The 10372-nt window shown below is 36.0% G+C and overlaps 1 pseudogene; it reads left to right on the top strand.

The window, feature by feature from the left end:
- Window positions 1-2683: 2683 nt before the first annotated feature.
- On the top strand, window positions 2684-7512 carry LOC140326710 (keratin, type II cytoskeletal cochleal-like; annotated as a pseudogene).
- Window positions 7513-10372: the final 2860 nt, after the last annotated feature.

The following is a 10372-nucleotide window of genomic DNA, read 5'->3' as shown; positions in this document are numbered from 1 at the left end:
TACTGGATTTAGTGTTTCAAACTTTATATTACTCATACTATTATATTATACTGTAAAATAAATTTTCATGAAAAACAATGTACCGCTTTTAGACATATAAAACCTGGAAAGAAATGAACCGCAAGGGAGGTTAATGTGTACACTTTCCAGTTGAAACATATTTGTTTTTTAATCATTATACAACACGAAATGAGATAATAGGTATTAAATAATCTCATATTATACTATTAATAATGTACTCTAAATGCTAAAATGCAATCTATCTGTTATCGGCAGTAAAAGGAATTTTTAGCTTTAATAGGAGAGTGATCTTTGGTATTGTCTGATGCTTTCCTTAAAACAGGTACTTTAGCTTTATAATTTAGTTTACAATATCCTTACAGCTCGTGGACCCTCCATCGACCATCTGTAAATAAAAATGGCAGATGGAATGTAATTATTCCATATGGTTTCCCATGTAAAATGAACCTGAAAAATAATGATTTTATGTTTACTTAAAATGCTGAAACTATCAGTGCCTTTTTCCTGTCTATGAAATTGCATATCTAAGCAGAAATTTGCTCCTAGACACTCTCTTTCAAGTGTTTCAACTGCTGGATCTTGAAAGATATGCTAATGCAGTTTCACAATTCGGCCCATAGTATATTACAATGCTAATAAGATGCAACTAGGCAATATAATTATTTATGATTTATTATGAATTTTGAATTGTGTTTGGAGTTTGACATTTAGAAGTAAACATACTGGTCTTCCTACAACAATCCCCCTCCTAAAAAGGGGTGGAATAATGCTATAGACAAATCTACACACACAATAAATAAATATATACATACAAACACACAAAAGCTTCAGAAAATATTTAGACCCCCTTCACTTTTTTCAATGTTGTTATGTTGCAGCCTGATGCCTAAATAATGTAAAATAATTTTATCTCAATAATCTACACTCAGTACCCCATTAAGACAAAGTGAAAACAGAGTTTTAAAGACTTTATCATGGAGGGGACACACTTTGAAGCTGGGTGATACTTGAACATGTATAATATGTGTACATAATAACAAACAATAATGAGGTCCCAGAATTGGTCAGGGCTAGGTAACTAGGGAACAATTAAATACAAAATAATAAACATATAAGTAGTAAAAATGTAATAAACATTCATGGAAGTAATTTTCAAAATAAAAAAATTACTTTATCTTTTATTTTCAATATTATTTACACTTCAGGTGGTGTTTATGCAGATTGAAAGTTTCCGAATGGAGAAACCACTGATAATCAGGTTTAGGCTGCCTCAAAAGGCATTCTGAAGAGTCATGTGGGGTGTGAATTCTGGAAACTGTTCCCTTCCAGAGAGAAATATACTGAATTATGTGCAGCAGGGCTGGCAATGTTGAACACATTGAATAAAAACAGAAAGAACATCACTTTAAGTTAGAACAAACTGTAATGGAGACTATGTTTAAAAAGAAACATTAGTTAGGAAACATTGGTAAGAATCACCTTTCTGTCAGATGGGGTACCCCAAGTGTTACCTGGAGAAGTCTGGACGAGAGTTTCAAAAGCATGCTATGAGTCCAGTAAGTCAATAATTAACACAAGAGAAAGTCACAATAATGACCAACGTGTTTTGGGGATTTAGTGGTTTCACCTTTAATATGGCTTTGATGCCTACAATAATTATGAAGAGAACTAAACAGCAATTCATGATGTGAAAAATACCTAAGAAATAGTTATGATTGTCCTACTGTTGAATTTAACAAGCACCATTTTTTCTTTGACCGTCATTCTTCATGCCCTGCACTTTTCCTGGTAAAATCCTATATACAGTGCCAGGTTTATTTTAAAATTGACGTATGACCACAATTTTTACTTCATATAGACGGGTAGATAACCCTTTTAAATCAAGTAAAAATGTTTTGATTTTTTTCATTAAATGCCGCGACAGTAAAGTCTGAATGGGAGCGCAGAGCCTCCTGGGATACGTACATCACAAATTTCAGGAGGCTTGAGCTACTCCTTCTGGAGCATACAAGATCTGACCCTTGACTCACACATGGGTGGAGTGGCAAAGGAGTACAGGATGGTCATTGTCTCTTTTAATTCTGTATCAACTGCAGAAAATTTATCCATGTCACTAGTACTTGTACAGTATCTAAAACTGATTTTGTCAAAAAATGTGTTCGGATTTCATCATTACACACTTGTACAAATAAATCATTTTAGTAAGGTAAAATTCTAGTTATTGCATAAACACACTACAACAATCAGGATTATCAGGAAAATTCAAGCCTACATTTATATTCAATGCACATGTGGTGATCATTCATTTTACCTTTATGTTACAATTTTACATCAAATGTGAATGTGCATTAAGAAGTCTGAGAACATTTCAATAAATCCCCAAAAGCTTAGCTTTTTTTATGAAGCACACTGAAAGAATATAAGACATAAATTAATTTATATAGAGTAACTCATGATCTATTAACATATTCTCAAGCAGGTACAATGTTGTAGGTTAGATAAATGGGTGTTGCAAATAAAACAATATTTCCCATAGGCGTGATCAGTTTAGAAAATTGATGGTTGGCTGCCAGCTTTGCCAATCCCACTATTGCATTAACCTGGCCTCCTGACACCCATGCAACCAAGCCCAAGTTTTTCAAACAGATAAATAGGGAGATTTTGGTCTCTCAGTGCAAAGGGGCCCAGTCTCCTTCGTCTTATCTGTTTCTTTTGTTTCCTCTAAACTTCACCCTTTTAAAAACCAATATGAGCAACTTTAGGCAAAAGCAAAGTAGTGGTGGTAGTGTAAACAGGGGCTTTAGTGCCTGTTCACTAGGTGGAGGGAGATCAGGTGGCTCTCGTTCTTCAGGCTTTGCTTCACGAAGTGTTGTGAACCTTGGTGGAGGAAGGAGAACTGCAGTGTCAGCTGCATCTGTACGTGTTGGCTCAAGCTATGGTGGAGGAGCATTTGGTGGTGCAGGAGGATTTGGCGGTGGTTTAGGCGGAGGATTAGGCGGAGGATACGGCAGTGGTGGAGGATTTGGTGGTGGTATAGGTGGTGGTGCAGGCGGAGGATACGGCAGTGGTGGAGGATTTGGCGGTGGTGTAGGCGGAGGATACGGCAGTGGTGGAAGCGGAGGATTTGGTGGTGCAGGAGGCATATTTGGTGGAGGTGCAGGAGGAGGTCCAGGCTTCCCTGTATGTCCTCCTGGTGGCATTCAGGAAGTAAGCATAAACCAAAGCCTTTTGCAACCACTAAATGTGGAAATAGATCCAAACATCCAAAAAGTGAAAACTGAAGAAAAAGAACAAATCAAAGTCTTGAACAACAAATTTGCAAGTTTCATTGACAAGGTAAGATTTTTTTTTTTTTTTGTATTGTTTTATCATTTCAATTGATTAAGATTTTATTTTTTTTTTCTATGAAGATTTGGGCATCAAAACATAACGCTTTCACCCTTTATGATTACAGGTTAGGTTCCTGGAACAGCAAAACAAAGTGCTAGAGACAAAATGGCAACTTTTACAAGAACAAGGGAGCAAAGGTGGCTCAAAAAGACCTAGCTTAGAACCAATTTTTGAGGCTTACATAGGCCTTTTGAATAGGCAGCATGATGATGTAGTAAGTGAAAAAAGCCGCCTGGAGAATGACCTTAAGGGTATGCAAGATTTGGTAGAAGACTACAAGAAAAGGTATGTATGCCTTGCTTTTTGTTGGTAGATATTTCTAGTATTAATATGTTCTCTACATGATATTACCATGCAAAAAATGTAAAACTGGATATAATAATTACTGTTAACTTTGTTTATGCAGATATGAAGATGAAATTAATAAACGTACACAAGCAGAAAACGACTTTGTGGTGCTTAAAAAGGTAAAATAAATTTGCTAAATAACATAATAATTTGAATCAAACTAAAAAAACCCAAAAACATTGATTTCTGGTGTTCTATATAAACCGTTTCTCAGCATTGTTAATTGGCTGCAGTGATGCTTTTGATGCAGAAACAGACCAATCAAATCTCAACTATATACACTCTAGCTATGTTGATGTTTTAGATATGGACAGGAAGAATCCATGTTTAGATAAACCTAGCATGTTTCCATGGTCTAGTTTAGTCATGCAAAGCAAATCATTTTAATTGTTGTTCTTTTTCAGGATGTGGATGCTGCATTTATGATCAAAACTGATTTGGAGGCCAAGGTGGACGTCCACACAGACTACCTTAACTTCTTGAGAACATTATACAGTGCTGTAAGTAGTCAAATGTGTTTAATCATACTTAAAGTGTATGTAACACCATTCTTTTTTTTAACATTAAATAGGGTATGAAGTGGAAAAACTCCTGCCAGTTTATCTTTTGCTGTCTCTGTAGCATTGTGGAGATTTCACTTTCTATCCTAGAGAGTCAACAGAAAGCTAAAAATATCTAAAGTTAGAGGAATCTCACCTCTTCAAATCTTCTCACATTTCTCTCATCTCTTTTGGGGAAAGCTCTAAAATGTGGTATTTCCTGCCAACTTTTTCATTGACAGTGCCCACCAGGTCTGATGCAGAGAGTGAATCTCCCTTATAGGGAATGAAACAGCAATGAAAGTCCAAACCTAGCCCACATTATCCAAAAAAAAGTTTTGTGTAAAGACACAATTTTTATAGAGTAATAACATTTTTGCCCTGGCAGAATGGGGGACCTATAGATAGTGCTGTAGCATGTTTTGGTGCTAGCTCCTGTTCCTGTTTTTGTGGAATTAGCACACCCTGCTTCTTTTTTTCTAACCTTGTAAGCTAATGTTTCTTTTCCCCTGAAATCTCAGTGCCAATAAGTATGTAAGCAACCCAAAAGACCCAGCAAAATAATACTTTTCCACAAAAAATGGGATTGACCCTCTAGTACCTGTAGTATCATTTCACTCATGCTCGCTTCATGTGATTTACAGGAGCTTCAAAATGCCCAAGGAGCAACAGGTGACACCTCTGTCATTCTATCTATGGACAATAACCGAGACCTTGACTTGGGTGACATGCTGAACGATGTAAAGAAACAATATGAAGCTATTGCAGAGAAGAGCAAAGCTGAAACACAAGCCTTACTTGCACTTAAAGTAAGTTTATTCCACCTACTTTTGCACAAACACCGAAACCTACAACTTACCTACAACACCAATACATACAACTTAGATCACACCCTTTAGTCTTATAGTTAACTTGTAATTGCAATTTAAGACTTAGAAATAAGTATTAATTAATCACTATCATGCACAAAATGTAAATGGATGATCATAAACACCTTATCTATATTGCCAAATTCATGTCTGGAAGTATATATCTATATATATATATATATATGTAAATATTTAGCTAAGACAGATTGAGACAGATTGGTATGTATATGCAATCATGTAAGTAATGAAGGTGGGATTTAGTAAACTAAGGAATCTAAGAACTGTGCATCTACTTTTTCAAATAGTAATCTTAATAATTATTTTCTTCCTATTAGTATCAGCAACTACAGGGTACAGCTGGAAAACAAGCAGACAACCTAAAGAACAGCAAAACTGAGATTTCAGAACTGAATCGTATGATCCAGAGGCTGAGATCTGAGATTGAGAGCATCAAAAAAATGGTAACCAGTTGATATGTATTCTTCATATTTTATTCATATTATGTGTCCTATACATTGTGTTGATGAACATTTAAGTAAACCTTTTTGGGATTAGAAAGGATACATAATTCAGCCTGAACTGATGTGCTCACATCCAAGACTTTTTTCTGCAGATTGCAGGTCTGCAAACCTCCATTTCTGAGGCTGAGGAACGTGGAGAACTTGCACTGACAGATGCCAAGAAGAAGTTGGCTGAACTTGAAGCTGCTTTGCAGAAGGCCAAAGAAGACCTTGCCCGCCAAGTGCGTGACTACCAAGAGCTCTTGAATGTCAAGATTTCTCTTGATGTGGAAATTGCCACATACAGTTTACTGCTGCAAGGAGAAGAGGGCAGGTTAGTTCAAGATGATCCATATAAAATGTTGAAAGCGACACATAAGTTTTGTGGGAAGCAGGACAAGTCTTGAACTTGTACCCATGTTGAACAACTAGTAGAGGCTGAGATTCACATTCACAATAAGCAGACAGCTGCTTTTTTTATTGGTTGCCCTAAAACGTCTTAAACTCACAAAGGAGTATTTGCTTTAATGCATCTATACATTCTATGAAAATGTATTTTTATACTAACTGTATGAACTTGGCATTCACTGAAACATTCTCTAGTGGAGAACTAGTCACTGCCATTGGCACATGGACTTGAAACATTCTCCACCAAACGGGAATGTGTCCGTGAATCCCTGATCACTGCTTTATAAATATATTTTTAATTAAAGTCATAATGTGCTTTCATGTAATAGGATCTAGTCCATTCCCCCAAGCTATTGCAGTGTGAAGATTAACAAATATTTGCTGGATAGATACAAAAATTTATAACCATATTTATCTATGGTTATCTATATAAATCCATTATTTATTGATAAATCATGTTTTCAATAACTGAAGCAGTAATATTTCACCCCATGATGAACAAATCCTTAGAAATGTCTTTACTAGAATGTTAAAGTTTCCTACATTTACAAAAATAGTATGAATTGTAGATGGTAAATTGATGGATTAGATGCAGATTTGGGGAATGCTGGAGATTTTAAACCACCTAGAGTATTACTAGTAAAGTATAGTTAATCTCCCCTTCCACCTGCAATTAAGAGATGCAAATGTGATATCTGTATAAAACGTACCATTAGGAATTGATACTCTCTTTAGATCTATGTGAATTCTGAAGATAGAACGGGAGTAGGGCTTGTTGTTTGATTGAATGGGATTGAATGGGAGTAAGGTTGTTTTGATTTTAGCCTATTTTGATTAAAACCTTATTTTTCCTTTGCAGAATGTCTGGACAAATAGTCAGCAATGTGAGCGTATGTAAGTATACAAAAAGTCTGTGACTCAAATTTTCTAGTTACATTGGTGAATACAAAAGAAAAAACATTTTAACTTTTTTTAACATACACTATTTTTCATTCCAGCTGTGGTTGGAGGAGGTTCTGGCGGTGTGTCTGTTGGAGGCGGATATGGTGGTGGAGCAGGTGGCGGATATGGCGGTGGATATGGCGGTGGAGCAGACGGTGGATATGGCGGTGGAGCAGGTGGTGGATATTCCGGTGGAGCAGGCGGTGGATATGGCGGTGGAGCAGGTGGTGGATATTCCGGTGGAGCAGNNNGGCGGTGGATATGGCACTGGTGGAGGAACAGGATATGGTGGTGGTTCCCAAACGGCCAGCGGCTACGGCCAGTCATCTGCTTCCAGATCCTCTGTGGCTGTGTCCAAAACAACATCATCCTCAGTCAGGAAATCCTATTAAGTTGCACCACTATCATAGCACTAGTCTCCACCCTTCCATGTCAAACTTCACTTTACCTGTGTTGGTCTGCTCAAATAAAAGAAGCTTTTCTAGTTATCTTCAATGGTATCATCCTGGCCCTGTCCTTTTTTGTTTTTAAGGATACAGCAGACTATTCCTTCCCATGATACTAATCCTTTAACTGGTTAAATATACTTAGATTGTGATTGGCTACTTGCACAAAGTTTACTTTCACATAGGTCTTCATATTGCTCAAGTGCTGATAAAAAAAAATATGAAATCAATGGATCAAGATATTACTGTGTGTGACCTTTTTAAAAACGATAATTTAGTTGGGTTATTGACTGAAATGGAAACCAGAACCTAGCTCGAAGTATAAAAAAAAAACAGCATACTTCAAACAGAATATTGAAAGTGATATCATGTGCTGTGGATATCATGTATGAATGTGACTGTTCTTGTATGTATTCTTGTAAGTAAGCCAAATCATGCTAGATGCTGGTGGTAGCCAGTCCTAGGAATTCCTACTTCTCTTTGTTTCAGGAAGTATTGGATGGCAGCAATTCTGGGTGTTTGTTGTATATAAAAATCTATATAATACATTACTGGATTATCCAATGCCAGGCTTGCATTTCTTGTCTTTTCTTTATATCTTCAATAAACTGCATGTTGATATCAAATCTGTTGTTGTTTTCTAATTGCTTTGTTTTTTTAAGTTTTTAAAAGTTTTTTTTATCTTAGGGGCCATAATAATATATAGAATAACTAGAAGTCTGACATTTACTGACATTTTTATAAATTTAGGACCAGTGAAAAGCAAGAATATTATTTTTGATCATAAATTAAATCCAAATGTCAGTTTTCACTGCGTGAATACATTTCTGGAACCAAGAAGTAGAATGTAAGATTTTGCAGCCTACCAGTCCTTAGAGGTAGCAACCTCATTCTATTTCAGGATATTTTTCCTTTATTTTATCTGGCCAACAAAACACTTCCTGTGCTAGGATGACAACACTCAGTTACTGTACTTCAGCTATAATAAAGCAGTGTTCAGGATGGGCCTACAATAACCTTGATTGGCATATTAGGCTAACTGGTCTCTCATAAGGGCAATGCAGGGTGATTGCACAAGAACTAATCACTTTCTGACAGGATAAACACTTTTATGCCCATCAAACATGTATAACATACCCTTTTGTTATATATTTAACAGATAAAAAAAAGCATTTGGCTTTCCAACATGTTTCATGTTATGACAATTAACATTTTGGTCAATGTTATGCAATGTTTACCTGTTAGTAGTATGTAATATACAATACAGTTCACTGAGTACAATGTTTTGGGAAAATATCATGGGTGTGCAGACTGAGTGTCATTAGAGGAAGATTCTCCCTCATCTCTGTGTTACAAAGAGCATAATAGTAACTTCTCTCCATACCTTACTATTAACTTACCATAACATAAGTGCTTACCATAAGTGGCAAGTAGCATGGTCAGATTAAGTGTTATAAAGTTAGGCTGAAGGATCCATAAACTGAAAATATTACACGTCTGTCAAGTTTAACCTCTAGGGAAATAAACATACTAGAAACCAGTATATCTCAGATAAAACCATATATACAAAGTTGATCCAGAGGAAGGTAAAAAAAAATATAAAGCATAGTTCAATTTGCTCAAAAAGTTTTCTTTAAAACTTTAATACCCGGTTTTATCCTGTGGTTCTAGAAATGCATCCAGCTTTTTCTATGCATACTAAAACTATTTTTGGGTTAAGGAAGAATGATCACAAGGCACTGTGCACCACTACAGTATATCACATCCTCTTTATTCTCTCTGGCAGTGTCACTCACTGCAGCAAGGAGATCAAGAAATTAGCTGTCTGTCTTCTGCATGCAGCATCTCCTGCTTCCATTTAGCTGCGCAGCCTGAGAGTTCCTTTCAGCCTGCCAAACACATCCCCTGTGCGCAGCTGAAGAGGATTTTAGGAGCAGATACGTTTCTGGCTTTATCCTATCATTGGCTGCTAGGTCTTTGGTGCCAATTTGCTGTCAGTCACCAGTTGCCTGTTGTAAAGTAAATCTAACAATACAACTATATTGAATAAATGATGATATAACAATTCCGTTACATTTTTTCAGAAAGCTATCCAACTCCTCTTGCATTGAAAATTTTCACCAAAAATCATTTTGGTCTTGCTGTTAATGGTTTCATTTTTTACTGTGTACACTTGCCAGTTGAAATGTATTTGTTTTCTTTTAATACATTTACTGTACAACCCCAAATGTGATGATAGGTATTAAATAATCTCATAATATACTATTAATAATGTACCAAAACTAAAGTGCATTTTCTGTGCTATCAGGAGTAAAAAGGGAATCTTTGCTTCAATAAGAGAGCAATATTTGCCTAACATTTTCTGAAATACTTATTTGAGTTACTTGATTTCCTTGGGAAATGATTTCCTAAAACCAGTGAGATCTTTAGCCTCTTACAATTTCCTTACAGTACCTCAACCCTTCTTCTCACCAACCAATGCCATTATTTGTGATAACTCTGTAAGTAAATAAACATGGCAGGAAACGAATTACACTCTATTGTTTACTCTGTAAAATGAACCTGAAAAATAATGTTTTCTTGTTTAATCTGCTGAAAGCATCAGTGCTTTTTTTCTGACTAATAAATTGCTTATCCCAGCAGAAAAGTGTTTTAGCTGTTCTTGCAGATGTGCTAATGAAGTTTCACAATTCCACTCACAGTGTATTATATGCTAATAAGATGCAGCTAGGGAACATAATTATTAATCAGTGTTTTTTGAGATGGGTTTGGAATTTGGCAGCCAGAAGTAATCAAACCAGTCTTCCTACAGCAATCCCCCACCTAAAAAGGGGTGCAATAATGATATATAGATATAGATATATATATATAGTAGCCTGTAAAAGTTCTCAGACCCTCTTCACTTTTTT

This window comes from Pyxicephalus adspersus, chromosome 1, assembly GCF_032062135.1.
Source record: "Pyxicephalus adspersus chromosome 1, UCB_Pads_2.0, whole genome shotgun sequence".
NCBI lineage: Eukaryota > Metazoa > Chordata > Amphibia > Anura > Pyxicephalidae > Pyxicephalus > Pyxicephalus adspersus.
This window is presented reverse-complemented; position numbering and strand designations above follow the sequence as displayed.